Genomic DNA, 18,092 nt, shown 5'->3' with positions numbered 1-18,092 from the left:
GATTCTGTTATCTCTAAATTGAAGGATAAAGTTGTGAGATTATCGACCAAAGTTGCTCCCGGTGAAAATGAGGACAACCCTCGTGTATCCATGAACTCCCGAGGGACAAAACTTTCAGGATTTACCTCGCGTGATTTGGGTTAAATGACATTTCTGTTTCTTTTTTTGGAAATCACATATAAATAAAATTCTATGAGGACAATATTGAGGGGTAACAAAATCTACCTTCAGGCCCAACTACTTCCTACTATTATAAAGAGGCAAAATTTGTATGTAGGGATTATAGGGCTTAATCTTTAGAACTAATCTAAATATATATAAGGAAAAGCTGACTGACTGACAGACTGATCTATCAATGCAGAGCTCAAACTACTGGACGGATCAAGGTGAAATTGCATGCAGATAGCTATTACGACGTAGACAACCACTGCAACCACTAAGGAAATTTGAAAATTTAACCCCTAAGGAGGTAAAATAGGGGTTTGAAATTTGTATAGTCTACGCGGATGAAGTCGCAGGCATAAGCTAGTAAATAATAACCCGATTCTGGAAATTCTATCACTAGCAGTTTGCAAACTGGAAAGGTATACAGTACTTAAGCAGATTATGGTTTTCCACAAGGGTCATCAAATGACGAAGAAGATAACCATAAAGGTGAGTCATAAAGCCATTGTCATAACATAAAGAAGACCATTGAAAGCGATCCTTTTGCAGATAGTGGCAGATAAACGTGAGAGACATACGTCACGTAACACGTCAGAGCCACGCCCTTATTCAAGGAAAAGGAAACGTATGCAACAACATAACAATACAATTGCACCAGCTGATATTGTGGACTGCAAGTCATCCAATTTGCCCCACGTGCATAAGTGTACACAAACGATTGCTGTGAATACTCCAGAGAGTGTGAAGGAAGACGTGTATGATGGATGACTTAACTTCACCCAGTGGGACTTTAACAATGTCTGCTCTTCTACAGGACTAATGGTGCAGGCTAATTTAAATCTTAAAGTCAGGGGATTGAGTTGGATTTTGTACTAAATGTAACAGTGCGGATTAAAGATATGCATACCGTATACGCAACAGGTTACGTCTTTAAGGCTGATGTGTTAGGGACATACTCCTACATATCGTGGATTATCTGATCGTTTTTTTTAATGACAAGGGATGATTTGCTGAGAAGGACAAATTAATGGGAGATCAAGCGTTGATATGTGCTTCTCTCTTAGATATGATAATAAGAAAAATAAGACGTCAGGATTCCGCGATTTCGAACCATAATTACTCATCAAATTTTTAACGAAAATAATCGTCTCAACACCAAATAATAATGTTAACCAAAAGCGGCTTACGTCAAAGTGCTTAATTCAAATTGTTAACTAATAGGTGTTAAATAGTTATTTAATTGGTACAACATTAATTTTGAACGTAGATAGTTTTATTGAAGACGTGTTATAGAGACATTGTAGTTCGTAATATTACATACAATATAACAGATGGATACGAATTACGTAATTTACATAACAATTAGTAATAATGACTAGGATAAATAAACAAAATAATGTTTGTTAAAGAGTACGTGGTCATAATATCAATGATTTTATTATTATTGTTTTTAATTCACATGTTATGTTTTAATAAGGTCATTTTGTTTTCTTTGAGGTAGAGCTGAGGTTTTTTCCTTTGTATTTATTTTTGTAGTGTTTAACTTCTAGTATTTATAAAACAAATCACAGACTACTAAATATTTCTGAATTCATGCAGGTATTTGCAGATGTAATAGTTGCAAAATTATGAATAGGTACCTACATTATGAAATCAAAAAAGATAGCCGTTATCTGTACCTACTTATGTGTTCTGTGAAAACGGTTTCAAACCAAGTTTTTAAGCTGAACCTCCATACTTTTTGAGTTTTAGCGTTTATATTATTGTAGTAAAAGGGTGTATTATTAATTAGAACTTACAATTTAAAAGGCGGCTAGGCGGCGCGGTCTTCTCAAGATACCTGGTTTAAGGCGCTGCATTCACCTGTAAAGAAAAAAATTATTAAAAATACGAAGTTTTCGTATTTCGTAAGAAGAAGGCACATCGGTTGGACATAGGTAGAAACATATTTTGTGTTTTTAACCGACTTTCAAAAAAGGAGGAGGTTCTCGACTCGTCGGAATCTTCTTTTTTTAACCCCCGACCAAAAAAGAGGGGTGTTATAAGTTTGACGTGTGTATCTGTGTATCTGTGTGTCTGTGTATCTGTGTATCTGTGTATCTGTGTATCTGTCTGTGGCATCGTAGCGCCTAAACGAATGAACCGATTTTAATTTAGTTTTTTTTGTTTGAAAGGTGGCTTGATCGAGAGTGTTCTTAGCTATAATCTAAAAAAATTGGTTCAGCCGTTTTGGAAAACTCAAATACTTTGGATCGTCGGGGGTGTTATAAATTTTTAATTTACACTTGTTTATGTATGTTCCCCGATTACTCAAAGACCCCTGGACCGATTAGGAAATTTTTTTTTGTTTGAAAAGGTATACTGTGCAGATGGTCCCATATAAATTTGGTGAAGATCTGATGAACATCTTCTGAGATGGAGAACAGAACTCCTCAATGGATAAGAGCAAATTGCTCGCGATCAGTGTAATAGCTTAGTAAACAGTAGGGTTTTAACTGGGCATAGCATATTATAGTACAGTGGGGCCACTAATAATTGTGAAATAAAAAGTTTTCAAAAGAAAAATAAAACCGACTTCAAAAACCACAAACACTAAAAAGTAAAAAAATAAGTTTTGTTTAGCTACACGTGTAATGTATCTAGATATGAAGTCGGGCGAGCTGCACTCTTGGATTTCTAATTTTGTTTTAATATGCTCGCTCGACTTCATACATTACATGTGTAGCTAAACAAAACTTATTTTTTTACTTTTTAGTGTTTGTGGTTTTTGAAGTCGGTTTTTTTTTTCTTTTGATTTTTTTTTTTGTATTTATTAGTATTTGTTACAGTTTCCCAATTTTGTACTTGCCTTAAGTCTGTGTTGTGATGGCGTTAAATAAACAACAAGTCTTAATCTAGAGTAGATCTCTACTCAAGCTATAACTAAAAACCTCCGAGAGAACCAACTGTAATTGAAACTATGTATTAGCTTTTCAATTACCATAACTTATAAAGAGGATTAAGTTTCTAGTTCCAACCCGTGAGGTATTTGTGTGCGAGTCCGACTCGCACTTGACTGGCTTTTTTAATATTAAGTACATTACTATATTCATTATACATATTTCTTTTCGCAGAATACCGTAATATCAGTTTTTCTCGAGCAAATGTCAAAGGTTTTGTACCCAATAAAAGTTATTTCGTCGTTCGTAATATTTTCTGAAAATGATACTTCGATATTAAGTATATTACATTTCGAGATATTGAATCCAAGAGTCATTTTCACATTCTTGAAACTCAACTTCAGTTCTTTATTTATGATATTTATTCTATATAATTAAATTCAGGGTTGATTTTTGAGTAAAATTTAATAACGACAAATATTTCAAGATTTCCAATACAAAATCTGACACAGTTAACAGAAAAAAACCGACTGCAAATAAATTATGGACAATAACTATTACTGCATATCAAAAATTGCGAAACCTGCAGTATCCGCAATTTTGCGATGTCGTAGCTTAGCGGTCAGAGCGTCAGGCGCGAACCTCAAAAGACGCAGATTCGAATCCAGCCGGTTTCACAATTTTTGATATATGTATTAAAAATTATTTAGAAATTTCCTTGAAGTGTAGGTAATAAACACTATCATAAAAATTATAAAGTGCTGAAACCTTGTACAATGTGGTATGTGGAGGTGCGGGGGTGGTTTATAGGACGGTGACAGCGACTTTGAATCCCTTCTTTTTCGTAAGGGAATCCTCGTGAATACCGCCGCGCCCGGGGAGGCACGGAGGTTATGTCGAACTCTTACTGACTAAAAGCTCAGTGTTCCACGCATCGCCTGGTGCTTGGGCTACGAGGCGAGGTGTTTAATTCCTTAGTCAACTCAGTCGAGCGAGAGAACAAGCAATCTCAGTGTCAGCACAAAATAAGATGGTAGTTGATAGTTCCAGTAAGTTTATGTGATTTTGTGAAACGATGCCAGTAAAAAGAATACCCGGCTGAGTTTGTTGTGGGCTCATCTCAGACCTGGGCGCGTTTGGAGCCCTAGTAGCTTTAGTTTTAAGTTTACGTAATCCTATATGTGTCACCAGTAAATTAGTCTTACAAATCCAACAATTGACAATCAAAAAGTGTACAATGGAACCTACTGGTACTTGAGTGAAACGGTATACCTACCTATAGTTGTTAATCACGCACTCAACACATGCAGTTCACTCTGACACGTCTATAATCTACTGCAGAGTCAGTAATATTTCTAGATTTCTAGGTTGTTTAATAGAAAGCAATTATTCTAATTCCTCAGCTGCGAGTAAGTACGAGTACTACAACAATTTTTAGCTCATTTTCCGCTTGCCAAGCAGCATTGGAAGGCCGGCATGATAACCAGCTGTGCGAGTCGTCTTTGTCGGTCTCTATTCCTAGTAACTGTTATTACTTATTACTTACCAAGCATGTTTACAATTCAAATTGAACGAGGTTTATGGAGTTGTGAGAACAATTCGTCATAAGCACACCGACGATTTTTTGGAATTGTTTGCGACAATTCGCGAAATTGTGTGCGTAAGGATGGTCACAAGGCCCCACGTCCTTCAGTCTGGTAATGTTTTGTGTTCATTCAGTTTGTTAACAGAGCGTACCAATCTACTGTATAAACTTTTGTGTATAATAGCTGTTTTCACATAGTATTAAGACACGAAAGCAACAGAGGTTTAGCAACATGTAATGCTTTAATTCAAAGAGAAGGCGTAGAACGAAATTTTATAAAAATGGCAATTAAACTAAAAATTACCGTAATCTAAACGCTAGGTGAAACTTTTCCAGTATACATAAACTTGTCAAATACGTTTTTCCCTCCATACTAAATGAATAATTAAGGCACAGTTATTGTTAACTTAAAAAGTTAGACTAGAGATTTCGAAGGGACGGTTACTCAAAATGACAAGGGATACTATAGTTTGCGTAGAAATTCAATACATCGAGGGCAGTTACAATTCAAAATTAAACTAAGTAATCTTCTCATGGCTTCTCGTCGTCGTTTCAGATTTACATATCAAGGAACATCCCACCAGAGTCCAGACTATTGATTTTGTTATACGTTAATTTTTATTCATGCGCTATTACAATGTTATTTGCACGCTAAATTAATTTCAGTATAATGTAATTTCTATGCTTTGTATACAAATGTCCTCATTGTTCCAAGGTTTCAGATTTAAGCTGTAGCTTGATACGTCCTGCAACTATGTCAGCTCATTTACACTAACCTACACTAATATTATGAAGTGGTAAAGTTTGTAGGATGTAATCTCTAGAACTACTGAACCGATATCGAAAATTCTTTCATCAGTAGGAAGCTACATTATTCCTGAGTGACATGGGCTGTAGTTATTTTGAAAAAAATTAGAGATTCCTACGAAAATGGATGCGTCGCTAGTATTCTGTCATGTGACAATCAACATAGGCCACGGCCTATGTTGAGATACGTTTGAGATAGATCAATTCAAATATTCACTTTGAAAATCGGTTTTCCATTTTGATCAATCCTCAGGTTACGACTAGCCTTTATCCCTTATCGATAAGTTCATGTTCAAAATATGCGAAATTTTAGACAATAACTATCCCAGCTTAACTTTTTACAAGTAAGAGTTTTCAAGATTTAGTCTAGATCTTTAAACTTTTATCCGTCGTAACCTATCCTATATATTTCCATAAATTTTTGCTATTCCATCTTCTACATTACGTAGATATAGCCAAATCATATTCGAATTGCAATCTCACGTTCAATTTCAAGAATGTCATTTATCATTGGCAAACTAAACATATCAATAATGCTATAGGTAGCTGAATTTGTGAATTATGGCCGTGAAGATTTACAAAAGAGATTAGAGCAAAATAAAAGTCTGGCTATTTTGCAACCTGGATTACTCACAAAGATTAACATCAGCTAACTCCTTTAATTTCAAGCTAGCACAAATTAACTGGCGCCACAGTTTTAATCCTTTTAAATATTTGTTCGACTCGCTAACCTACAACATCCAAACATACATTAAGCTAAGATTTGCTAGATCGTTTGATACTAAAAATAAGGGTCATAATTGCAGTGATTACATTCGTAAAAGCGATGCCGGTGGCTCATGTTGACATAACAATCTCGCCAAAGGGTACACAATTCGGAGCAGGCCACAAAACTAACAATATGTTTGATGTTAGCTTGCTTGTATGGAACAATCGTTCTAATTTTATAGCAGCACAATTTAACATCTGTGATGTGATATTGATACGAGCAAGCAGACAATTGTTTATTGGTATGTGATACCTAACAAGCGCCTACAATTAAAATTACTTACTATTCTATTGAAACGTTTAGCTTTATCTTTATCTATTGAGAAACTAGCATACAAAACGGTATAATTGCAAGAACTTAAATTTTACAGGAGGAGCAAAAAACTGAATCAAAGCTTGACACTGCCATTTTGATCGAAATCACTATCTTTGGACTCAATTTAAGCACAATTTTAGGCTGTCTTGCTTAGCAACGAGTTCAGATTTGTACTCAGTGAGCCAAAAAACCGGATTAAAGAAAAATATTAGAAGTGTAATCACGCCGTTTTATTTGCCAGCTTGTCAATTACTCTTGGGTAGGAATACAAAATAGGGTTAAGTACCTACTCGAAAAATTTGAAAAAGTTATTTGCAGGGTTTTCCAATATATTAAACTTTTAGAGCCATTAACACATTCTAGTTAAAGCAGTAAATCTAATAAAGACATAATAATAATTTACAAAGACTAATAAGATACGGATAAGACGATGTGGCAGGATATTAGTATTAAAGAGTTATAATTGCAATGTATGTACATAGACTTCATTGAAGTGCAAGTCGTCGAGTCGTGTCAAGGTGTAAACACAAAGCAGGTGTTTAGTTTCACCTGGCAGGGCCACGATATCGTATGGGTAACCTTCTACTTTATCGTCATTTAGAACAAATAAAATTAGTTAGCACTAATTAAAAAAACCAAGGGAATGCACTACAATGGTATTCTTTTAAAATTCAATTTTTATTTAATTTCTTCGAATAAACCTGAACGTAAAAGACAAGGAGAGGAATTTTCTTAAGTTACTCTAGTTGACATTAACACACCATGTGAAAAACAGCTGAAAAATATTTGAATATAAACAAACTCTTCTACAATAATTGAAAACCGAAGGCTGAAGAAGACACATACAGCATACAGTATCGTAATGGGAATTCTAAGTCTCACGACTTTGCCGAAGGGGTTGCTACTTAGTAGATAATGACGCCTGAGTTAAGAATTTACGGAAGACCCTGGACATTACTTTTTCTTTTTCGTTTATCTCTCTGCCTTTGCCTTTATTTTCCGAGCTGCAGGACTGCGTAGATTTTGTTCCACGGTAATTTAAGAGTTTTCTCCGCTCGAACTGAGCAGTTACGCAACATTATCTAGCACAATTACACACAATTCCTCGAGCGCATTATGTGGTACAATTACACACTTTTCTTGGAGACCAGATAATGTCCTTATTTTCTTTATTACCAAAGAAAATAAGACTAAATGTAAGAAAGTGAAAAACAATATGCACAGAAGATAGATGATTTATGTAGGTGAGCTTTTCATAATAATAATAGTTCTTGCAAGGGAAGTTGGACAATTGGGTGGACCTTATGCAGGCTTGACTACAACTTGTTTGTTTACTATGCAGTTCCAACTTTTATAGCTCGTTATATAGAGAACTATTTCAGGGTAAACGTTGATAAGGTTTTGAGAGAAATTGAGAGAAAAATTAGAGAGAGTGATTGTAAGTAGGTATTCAATTCACTTATTTTACAAGACCTTTTAAAAAATTTCACCCACCTGTGTCTACCTTCCTGTCACTGGATCGCAATGCAGTTCTACCGATAAGATACTCTTTTGATCGGTCGGAAGTAAGGGCTGGCAGTACTCTTGTATTTGGGTATGTTGATTCTTTATCAATAATGCTAAGTTTCTACTTAACTAATTCTTAACTCTTATCAAATAAATGTTGCAGTCAATGTGTCTAGTCAGTCAGTTCCATTAGGTTCCGTATTGTCTGGACAGTGATTCTCTTTGACAGTGACACATTCGACATCAATTAGGTATTCACTTATTAACGGTGTAGTAAACAGCTGCTGACTAAGCCATAGATTAAGCATTAATTAATACGTGAATGCGGTATAAGAAATACGTCCTAGTGAGAAATAACAGGTGAAATGACGCGAATGCCTATGAATGACATCACTCCAGTTTTTATCAGTGACAAGTTGATGGCTGCGACCACGCCTGATGATCGTTAAGCAGTTAAAAGAAAAATACGATTCTCGAGAGTTTTAATATAAATTTCTTTCCGGATTCGCAGGATATTAATCAGACCTGACATCATAAGGCCAATTAAAAAAAAATGGTAAAGTAACTTTGGTCTATTTTGAGTCTCATCTGTATCTGACAAGTAGAGATTTCGTAAAACCCACGAATGCAGTACCTCTAGGTAGTTTTAAATTATAAAATCACCATGATGAAAGTTTTAGAGACCATAAAATCGACGGTGAATATGACGCGAGTATCACTACTGAATTTGACAAGTACTTGTTCACGGCAGCGAAACATTACTCAAAGGCTAGTGACTCGGATACGAAATTATAAAGACTACTAGGCCCCATGCCTAGATTTGTGAGGCAAAAAATTCTGTGTGTGAAAGGAAGTGTTCTTCCTCTCACCTACGCCCAAGTAATGAGGTTCTGCATTAAGGTCGTAGCCGACTTACACGACTCCGCTTCCATCCAACCAAAGTATGAGCATTCAAATGTCGACATCGTGTGTGTGCGTGTGTGTGTGGGCATCGCAATCTGGAGATGCACTGTACAGTAACAACAGAAAATAGCAGACAGCGCGCGGTAAGCGAGCTTGCCGCAACCTTGCCACTCAATTGTTGACATCTTGCAAACCGCACACTTCAAGAGGGCGGCCCGCGCGCTGTTGAGCACGGCGTCTGCTCTCTTGAAGCGTGCTTGCTGGTCGCCGACCGTGCGCGGGTGGAGGGAGGCCGCCCAGGATAGGCGCCGGGTCAGCGAATAGCCTGCTAGCTTTAGGCGCGGGGTCAGCGAGTTGTCTGCTAGCTGTACAGGTGGTGTTTTGCAGGAGCTGTGTTACAGCGGTATTGTGTAAGTGAGCTACGACCTTTAAGGTCCGTAACCCAATTTGGCCTAAGCGAATCAGCGACAACTGACAAGTGACAACCCATCTCTCTTTCAAACTGTTCCGTCGTGAATAAAAATAAGGGGCTTTGTGCTTTCAGAGAAGTTGCTAAAGAATATAAAGTTACCGTTGCGTTTTATTTTCTTGTTATTTCTAAGCGCTAGAAAATTATACGTCAGTAAACAGAATTCCAGAGAGTACACAGGTCGACTTAACAAGATTTTCCAGAATGAATCCCTGGATCTTGTTGATTATTTCTAACATGAATATTAGCATTCTTATTGAAAAAACAACTACAAAATATATAATAAAATCAAGAACACAAGTAGGGCTACTTTGGATAATTAATTGTTTTTATTACTCTGTGTTTAGATTCCGTACCTCATAAGGAAAAAAGGAACCCTTATAGTAATACTTTGTTGTCTTTCTGTCTGTCCGTCTGTCGTGTATGTCAAGAAAACATATACTAAATACTAAAAGAAAACCTACTTTTGGAATAATCTTCCTAATGCCAAGTGTCTACTTAAAATAGCATTTGCAATGGTCGCTGTCACTTGCACTGTGTGAACACTCGCAAGAAAACAATTTTAGCTTAGTTTTAGCAAGTGAAACGTATAGAATGACATTGATATGAAAATGGCTGCGGAATTGTCTCGAACTCGAAAGTTTTATTGCTAGTGATAGTAAGTAGATAATTTAGATTTTTACTACTCAAAAATCGTTCTAACTAACAAGTATTAAGATAGTCGGTTCCTTATAAGTATAAATAATACATTATTCGATATTCTCTCGGGGATGTGAGGTAATATGATACGAGTAGCGTAGGCCTTCTGTCTCCCGCCTTCGTAATTACATTTCCTTTAGAACTGGGAGAAGCTTTTACGAAGAAAACCAATAAGGCATCCCGCCATCACATGCTTCAAATATGTTGGCTCGCCTCAAGGAAAGGTTACTTAAGATAAATTACGTGGTTCCAATTTTCATTTAACGCTACATGAAAGCCATAGCATTTACTAATGGGGAGGAGAATGAAATTATTACTTGCCTATCCTATATTTAGTTTGAGAATAGTACTGATTCTGATGGCAATTTAGAGTATTCGCGTCTGTTTCTTACCAATGTACTTGATAAGAAAAGGACAGATGAACTTAAAATACTTAATTTAAAATTATCAACAGTCAAACCTGAACTTGCCAGACTTTAGCTGCCAGTTGTTACCATCAGGATATTCAAGGTATCAACTACTCAATTTTAAACGACTGATTTGAAAGCCGCAGTAATTTTCTAAAACTTGATCAAACTAATCGAATATTCAGTGCGTACAGAAACAATATTGGTGAGCTTAAAACAAGCAACTTTAGCCTAACTTAATCTAAATCCTAAATTAGTTCCTGAAATTGAGTAAAATCAAATAAACAGTCGGCAGCGGAGGCAGCTCTTATTTGGGAGGGGTCTATTCGTAGTGTGCTCCAAACAAACGTAATTTGGCTCTCATTTGAATACTAACTAATCAAACTCTATGAAATTTTGTAGCTATACGTTCTAGAACGTGTGTGGGACGACCTCCAGCCCACTGGACCGATGACCTGAAGAAGGTGGCGGGGAGCGGGTAGATGAGGAAGGCGGAGTACCGTGTTTGGTGACGCGCTCTTGGAAAGGCCTACGTCCAGCAGTGGACGCATACAGGCTGACGCAATGAAAAATTGCCATCTCGACTGTAGCGTACTATACGTATATCTTTGGTTTTCCAGATATCCCGTAAAATATTCAGTATCAAAGTTATAAGATCTCAAAAATTTACATACAAATCTTTAAACACGTGTAGTTTAAAACTCCTTTTTTTTTGAGGAAAGCTCACAAAACATAGACATATCTACCTATAATTAATTTCTAGAACATGTCTAAAAAATTACATCAACTTTAATTGGTTCATATTCAAAGAGAACCAAACTACGTTTGTATGGAGTGAGTGACGGAGAATCCCCCAATAAATGGTACTGTTGGAAAATTACTTATTAATTAGTATCAAAGGCTTTCTGCTCCCGAGCGTTCCATTTAGCGAATTAATTAATATTATTCGAGAACACTCCTTGGAGGAAAATATTTCTATGTTAACTTGTAAAGCAAATATCAAAACATGATTTCCAACATGCTATGCTTGGAGTTTCTCTATGTGATCAAATCAGAAATGAGAAGATCCGTAGGAGAATCGCAATGAATTGCGAAGTTAAAGTGACAATAGGTATTGCACAGTTTGAAAACCAATGTGCAAGAATGGCGACCTCGCACCAAAAAACGCAATATAAGCAGATCCCCTACTAGTTGGACAGACGATTTCAAACGAGTCGCAGAGAGCCGCTGGATTCAGGCGGCACAAGACCTTGCCGTGTGGAAGTCCCTACAAGAGACCTATATACAGTAGAGGTGTCAAATATGGTTAGATTCCTATATCATAATATTAATGTTTGTTACAGAAAAATATTGAATATTTTTTACGTTAAAATATATTAACTATCAAAAAAAAAGCCGCAAGCAGAAACTTGCATGCAAACGATTTTCAACCTTATTGACATATTTCAGAAAACCACATATTAGCAATCTATGAATGATACTGAGCAAGAATATGACAAAATAACAACTTTCTCGTTACCGTCAATAAGGTCGAGAATCGCTTGCACCTGTTTTTCTGTTGCTTTCACCCCTAGCGAACCATTATACAGATTACCACCTTAAAAGCGACGTCTGGGAGGTGTCGGAGGAGGTTCTGTAGAAATATATTATATCACTTTAAAAAAACAAATAATTTTTATTTTGTATTTTTATACTTAAATTATTTCTTTTCATTTTTTTTTTATAAGAATCATCAAAAAGAAGTGAGAACTTATCGCCGGCGCACTACTGAGCACGGATCTCCATTTCAATGACACTCAAGTAATAAAAATAGTACCTAACACGATATACTAGTACCAACAAATTTCAAAGGCACTTGTAAACCTTTACTTCAATAAGTACCTACAAGCTTCACAAAAATAAATAATAGATTCTGTATTCCTTGTTAGCACCCTTCAGGTTCAGATACGGAACCCTAAAAAGCATGACAATAAAGAAATCCCGAAAGACGTATAGTATATGGTAATAATTTTACTCTAAATACCTAGGCACCTATACCTACCTACGTATTTATGCAAAATTAAAAACAATTGGAATGATAAAGAAATGTCAAGAAGGTACAAAAAGTAGATAAGTTTACCCAGTTACCTATTTAAAAATCGTTTTAATAACGAGTTTTTATTTTAGCCTTCATCTCGGCTAAAACTAATACAAAAATCGAACAATCCAAGCTCCAAGCACGCCGGAGCTATAACAGACACTCGGTTCCTATGGCTACCTCCCAGTTCCATCATGAGACCCTGGATATAATCCACTATGCCCACCCGGTTCCATCATGAGACCACACAAACACACACATTTCCAAAAAGACCAATACAATTTACGTACCTAACCTATAATAACAAATATGCGCGTCACAAATCTACAAAATCAAGTAACTAACCTAATCTGTGATAATATCAACTCCGAATATCGAAATATGATATTATTTACATTCAGTATTCACCCACAACCAAGTTCACAAATAAATAAAACTACTGTCCTGATTGAATAGCAAAATCGAAAGAATCTATTTGATAAATGAAACTACCGAGGGGCGATATTCCAAACGAATTAAAAACCAACGCGTAGCGATAGAATATAATATTTTATCGCGTATGATATTCGCTACTGATATCGTGTGACGTAGATCGTAGGTCTATCTTTGGCAAACGCCTCGTCAAATTTAAAAGCAATTACTAATAGAAAATGTATTGCTTTAAAAATTTTATATTAAATATGGGGTTTAAGGAATATCTAATATCCTGAATATTTTTTTATATTGAATATGTATTATAGATAAATTATTTTTTGACACCACTAATATACAGCAGTGGACGTCTGTGGGTTGACAATGATGATCGTCATCATCAATGATGGTAGTGGTCCCCAACTAAACTAAATAGCCTTGACAGCTCAACAATTAAAGGAGCGCATTGAAAACCCGAAAGATCGCCGGTTCAAACCTCACCCGTTGCGCTATTGTCGTACCTACTCCTAGCATAAGCTTTACGCTTAAGAGGGCTCTCTCCGTCACTCGTTTCATACAATCGTAGTTCCAATTTCATTTGAATATTAAGCAACCAAAGTCCATGAAATTTTGCAGACATATTTTAGAAACTAATATCTATGTCTGTGGTTTTCCAGATTTCTGTTAAAATATTCGGTTTCAAAGTTGCGCGGTCTTAAAAATTTTCATACAAATCTTTGAGCCCCTGTAATTTTAAAACTACATATTTTTAGAAAAATCTAAAACACCACAGACACAGATATTAGTTTCTAGAATATGTCTGCAAAACATGGACTTTGATTGCTTAATATTCAAATGAAATTTGAACTACGATTGTATGAAACGAGTGACGGAGAGAGCCCTGTTAATTGGAGGGGAAAGGTGAACATTAGTCAGCATAATAAACTTGGCTAGTATTTAAAATAAAATAAACTGTCAAAAAAGAGTATTAAAAAATTACTCACGAACTCAGGGATTTAATTTACAAATGTAGAAACACCAGACAACTCCTTTACCCCAAATTACGGAACAAACTCGCATCTGCGATGTTCCCACTAAACCTTGACACAATATATTTAAGGAAGGAATAAATTATGTAATTCGACAAAACATTGGCGGTTCCTCTAATTTACACAGTAGTAAAATTATTATTAATGTAAATAAAGGGTGGGGTAAGAAAAGCTAATCAATTCAATCATAATTAATTAATATACGAATACTAGTCAGGATGGAAGAAGAAAACAAAGCCAACAATGTAGAGTAGATAAATAAGAGAGCTCTTGAAGAGATATCATACCAAGGGTAAATAATTCCGAACACACTCACCTTTCCTTTTATGCAAGTAAATTAAGAGGGCTCTCTCCGTCACTCGTTTCATACAATCGTAGTTCCAAATTCATTTGAATATTAAGCAACCAAAGTCCATGAAATTTTGCAGACATATTCTAGAAACTAATATCTATGTCTGTGGTTTTCCAGATTTCTGTTAAAATATTCGGTTTCAAAGTTACGCGGTCTTAAAAAAATTCATACAAATCTTTGAGCCCCTGTAATTTTAAAACTACATATTTTTAGAAAAATCTAAAACAGCACAGACACAGATATTAGTTTCTAGAATATGTCTGCAAAATTTCATGGACTTTGGTTGCTTAATATTCAAATGAAATTGGAACTACGATTGTATGAAACGAGTGACGGAGAGAGCCCTGTTAAGTGCAGCCTGTAAATCTATACGATCGTCCTCGTGCGCCCGTTGACGTAAACGTGTGCAGGTGACTAAAATCACTTGCACGCGTCTTGCCCTACAATTACTACGCGTGACGTGCGGCCGACCAGATATGGTAACCTGCAGCCTCAACGAGTCAAGAAAAACCAATTCATGCCCTCAGTTTTTGTGCAACGAAAACAAAGAGCATTTATTTATACCTAATTACCTAAAGCTTAATAAGATAACAAAGGATGTGCGTCACGGCTCACAATCTTACATTCAAGGACACATAAAATTTAACTAATCAGGTAAAATAAACTATTTTTTTTTACTCAGATACAAGTGAGTCCTTGACTGCAATCTCACCTGGTGGTAAGTGATGGTGCAGTCTAAGATGGAATCGGGCTAACCAGGAAGGAGTATTCAATGTAAATAATAATTTCGCTGCTGAAGAAAAATATTTTTTGTAGAGCATGAGGATAGTACCTAACATAATGAGCGTCCCTAATATTACCTACGTCTTGTCATCCAAAATTCCTCAGTGCTTGATGATCAAAGTTTTCGAACAGTGTGCGTTGGCAGTAATGGCATATGGATCTGAGACATGACCGCTAACTATGAGCCTCGTAAGAAAGCTCAGTCACTCAGCGGGTGATGGAGTTTCTCTATGTGATCAAATCAGGAATGAGGAGATTCGTGGCAACCGACATAGCTCAACGGGTAGCGAAGCCGAAGTAGCAATGGACAGGGCACATAGTTCCAAAAATCGATGGACTTAGGGATTTCAAGGTGCTACAAGGTGGCTTTGCCCGTAAAACGCAGCTTTGGGAGATCCTCCACTAGGTGGAGAGATCCAGAAAATCGAGGTTCCCTTCGTATTTTCAAAAATTTAAGTTAATATGGACGAAGTCACGCAACGAATGGTCTGTTCTGGAAGTGAAACCACAATTTATATGTAAATCACCAACTATTTTGAGCGTAGCTTTTAAATTTCCGTTCAATCGGCCAATGCACCGAGCAATTAAACGATTGTGTACCTAATCCTTTATCCAATGTCACGAACAAATTGAGCCAACGTTGACGACGCGAGGTTTCTGTGAGTGTCGTGTTCAAATGATAATCATGCAAATCACGAGTATACCACTGATTAATACTGATAGGAACTGACAGGTATTAATCCAGTCTTATATCTTATGCTGATCGCTCTAATTAAATTAACATAATATCAAACCTCTGACACTACAACCAAGCGAACTGTGAACCAATTTAATTACCTATTACTACTATCGGAACACCAATCTGTCCGCACACTGTTTTATGTGTGTGGGTAACGGTATGGAACCTCAGAGTCGCGAGTGGCTGGGGTGGGGCTCTAGTCGACCACGCTGTGTAGACGCCAGCTTGCTGTGGCACTAGCTGTCGGGTCTACTTGCAAGGAGCATGAGGCCAACCCGCCATCCACCCATGGCCCCACCAACCTCGCGGTTATATGGGCCGAAACGCGGGAGGGCGCCCGTTCGGTACTTCTTTCCCGGGGCGCCTTCTTGACTCCCTACAAATTATTTCTCTTTCATCTCCTTGTCCCTATCGCAGTCACTCTCCCCTTTCTGGGGCAGACGGCACAAACACAGTGGATTCCCGTCGCCGATCGTGGTGTCTCCTGTTTCCCAGCATGAGGCCAGTAGAGAACATACTACAGGATGGCCCCACGCCGACTCTACTACTCATTTATAATCCGAAAACGGTTAGCTCAATAATTATCTAACGCCACATTAAATCTGAATACAAAATAAATTTAAGCATGCCTTTTAAACTGAGGCCGTTCAATCGGCCATTGCTCCGGTCAATTAAACGGTTGTGTAACCCAATGTCATGATCACATTTGGTCAACCTGCTTACGTAACACTGACGGCGCGCCGGATTCTACGCTTGACGTAGGTATTCAATTCATGTGAACTTTTTGGCCCGGACACGTGGAAAAAATACCTAATGGACGCCGACTCCACTCCGACTCAACTTACACAAAAGCATGGATAGATGAGTTTTACACCGTGTTCCCTACGGTGCAATTTTCACTGCGCATCGTATATTCATCATCATCAACAACCCATTGCCGGGTCACTACAGAGCACGGGTCTCCTCTGAGAATGAGAAGGGTTTGGCCATGGGCTACCACGTGCAGACGAAGGGCGGATTGGCAGACTTCACACACATTTGAGAACTTTCAGGCATGCAGTTTTCCTCACGTTATTTACCTTCACCGTTGAAGTAATGGATATTTCATTGCTTAAAACGCACATAACAGCAAAAAGTGTGAGGTGCGTGCCCGGGATCGAATCTCCGATCTCACGAATAGGAGGCGGTCGTCTTAACTAATAGGCCATCACGGCTGTTGAAATCTTTGAATATCACTATCGAATATCTATCGTATTAATATGATAAAATCTTCCGCCGGATATTTTTATCCGGTCTTCCCGCCTCTCCAAAGAAATGAATAATACTATATTGGTCATTGTTAGATTCCTCAAAGGGAAAAACTCGTGAAAGTTCAAAAGTTACTGAAATAAGTAAATAAAGCCTTTCGCTTGAGCAATCTGAAATGGATCTGTTTCCACATTTACTTGATGCTTGATGTTCTTCGAACTTCTTTCAATTTGGCTTAAAACTCATTTGGCTAATTCCTAATACAAATGAATTATATTATCTTAGGTTTAATCCAAAAACCTGTACTCAGTAGTGGGCCGACGATGGGTTGATCATTCAAAGATCAAAGAGAACTCCTGTTCTGTTGTTTTATTCAGTTTGATACAAAATATGTTTTCTTCTATTTTTAACTTAAAAAAATGGATGTTATAAAACACGATTTACAGGTTTATCTTCAATCAAATGCTGCGTGCTTCTGCCTACTATTTATTTACAGTAAAAAGTTTGTTAACATAAAGTCATGGTCGAATTTTGCGTTTACGTCTCTTCGACGTCACAGCGGATTCCGTATGACGTGTGCGTATTCTTTAATTTCTGTTTAGGTACTTAGTTAAGACTAGCTGTGCCCGCGACTCCGTTCGCGTGGAATGGCTCTCAGCGCGCTTTATATAGCCACGGACGCTCAGGCGCGAGGCGTGTAGTACGTACTCTGTACGTTAAAAATGTTCGCCGTGATTCTTTAAATTGACATAACTTTTTTATTTATGAACCGATTGACATGAAATAAACACTAAATGTTAAGTGAAGCTTACTACAATATATTAGTGAAAACCGTATCTAAATCGAATAAGCCGTTTCTGATATTAGCGTGCACAAACACACAGACAAACTGACAAAAAAAAATTTAATTACAATTTCGGGTTCGGCAT

The 18,092-nt window shown here is 37.0% G+C and overlaps 1 protein-coding gene across 1 annotated transcript in view; it reads right to left on the bottom strand.

Annotated features, from left to right (window-relative positions):
* The window catches only part of LOC123870892 (beta-arrestin-1), a 106,474-nt gene that overhangs the window by 60,442 nt on the left and 27,940 nt on the right, over positions 1–18,092 (bottom strand). Inside the window, exon 2 of the mRNA XM_045914402.1 lies at positions 1,965–2,028. The gene's annotated coding sequence lies outside the window, so the exon portion shown is untranslated. The remainder of the gene's footprint in view (positions 1–1,964; positions 2,029–18,092) is intronic.

Source organism: Maniola jurtina, chromosome 2 (genome assembly GCF_905333055.1).
Source record: "Maniola jurtina chromosome 2, ilManJurt1.1, whole genome shotgun sequence".
NCBI lineage: Eukaryota > Metazoa > Arthropoda > Insecta > Lepidoptera > Nymphalidae > Maniola > Maniola jurtina.
This window is presented reverse-complemented; position numbering and strand designations above follow the sequence as displayed.